Source organism: Aplysia californica, unplaced genomic scaffold (assembly GCF_000002075.1).
Source record: "Aplysia californica isolate F4 #8 unplaced genomic scaffold, AplCal3.0 scaffold00801, whole genome shotgun sequence".
NCBI classification, from domain to species: domain Eukaryota; kingdom Metazoa; phylum Mollusca; class Gastropoda; order Aplysiida; family Aplysiidae; genus Aplysia; species Aplysia californica.
This window is the reverse complement of record NW_004798071.1, coordinates 8173-10001: the sequence shown is the minus strand read 5'-3', so window position 1 is coordinate 10001 and position 1829 is coordinate 8173. Positions and strand designations below refer to the sequence as shown.

Below are 1829 nucleotides of genomic sequence, written 5' to 3'. Positions count from 1 at the left end.
TGCAGTTGTTGCTGTTGTTGTAGTTGTTGTTGTTGTTGTTGTTGTTGTTATTGCGGTTGTTGTTGTTGTTGCTGCTGTTGTCGTCGTTGAGGATCACTTTGCGATGTCAGTATTCATTTATTCACATGTTTTGTTTATTTGATTCCTCTCTCCCTTTATCCTTGGTTTTTGTTTATTTGTGTCATTCTCTCCATCCATCCATTAATCCATCAATTCATTCTTCCATCCATCCATCCATCCATCCATCCATCCATGCATCATCCATCTTTTTATCCATCTATCCATCCATCCATCCGTCCATCCAATAACCAATCCAACTCTCCAACAATCTCGTGATTCGTCGATTTTATTCATATCTGTCTGTCTGTCTGTCTGTCAGTCTGTTTGTATGTCTGTCTTTCTGTCTGTCTGTCTGTCTGTCTGTCTGTCTGTCTGTCTGTCTGTCTGTCCGTCTGTCTGTCTGTCTCCTTATTACCTATCCACCTATCTATTTATTAATTAATGTACTTATTTGTACTTAATCATGTACTTTAATGTTTATTCATCTATCCGTTTATTACAAAATGTATATTGATATATTTTATGTTAGCTTATTTTTATGGGGCTTTTTTTCGTTTGTATATATGTTTATTTGTTTGTTTGTTGTTGTTGTGGGGTAGTTGTTTGTTGGTTGTTGTTTTTTGGGGGGGTGCTTTTTTGTTTGTTTGGTTTGGTTTTGCTTTTTTATCTATCGTTTGGTACAAACGACCTCGCAGTACTTCTTCCGGGGTCTCTGTTAAGTTGTATGTCATGAGTGAGCAGGTGAGGAAACAGCCAAGCGTGACAGGAAGTCACACACCAGCCCCTGTGTCCATCCGCATCCAGGTGGTCAGTTCAGTGAGCCCGGGGTCACAAATATGTCGGGGATGGGTGGCGATGGTAGTATGTCAGTGTGGGTAAACCCTTGGACTTACATGCCACGACATTTACCGGTGTCTGTGGTGTGCTTGTTACTCGCTTTCAGCAGTTCCGATTCCAGTGTGGGGAAATTGTTATTTTTTTTCGTAAAATCGAGTATGTCGGTATATCTGTGTGTAGGTAGTCCTTCGTTGCCGAAGATGACGATGAATCCTGTAGCTCATCTGTTGACACCCATGTGGCTATGCAATCCGATCCTGGATGAACAATGTGCTTTGCAATCCGATCCTGGATGAACAATGTCGATATTTCTGCTGGGATGCTATATCCCTCTCAGCCAGGGGCAGTCCTGAGAGGATAGGTCGGCGCCCGCTTCCTGAATTTTTCGAGTTGAGTCAATGGGGGCGTAAAAACAGCTTTATTAAGGGGGGGGGGGTTACACCTGAAGGCTATCTCGCTTTTTACTGGGTCGAATTTTACCAAATTTCACTCATACAACAAGCATAGTAAGGAGTTTTAAAAACCGCAAGCAAATTTGAGAAAAATGTTTGTTTCCATGGATACGGCGGCCATATTGGATTTTGTTGAAATGTCTTACGTAATGAACACCGCACTTGTCGCTCATGGAAATTGATTGGGTTTTTTTCTTGCATGCGTGTTAACAAACATTAGATCTAAAAATGTGTCTGTTGTTTTTTTCCTAAACGAATTAGAAAATTTTTAATGAATTTTTTCCTGAGGTAGCATTCAAGTTTGCAAAAAATCCGTGAAAATCCACACTCCAGACACCACCAACAAAAATCTATTCCATATATCAAAAATTCAACAGACGATTTGTTAGTATTACATCTTCTCCTCATTCTGTGAAAATGTCATGAAGATTGGAAGAAAAATGGTGGAGGTATTCAAAATAGTATAGAGGAAAGTCGCAT

At 40.1% G+C, this 1829-nt stretch overlaps 1 protein-coding gene across 1 annotated transcript in view; it reads right to left on the bottom strand.

The window, feature by feature from the left end:
* LOC106013328 overlaps positions 1–1829 on the bottom strand; it is a gene marked incomplete at its 5' end in the record, with an annotated part of 4929 nt that overhangs the window by 1099 nt on the left and 2001 nt on the right.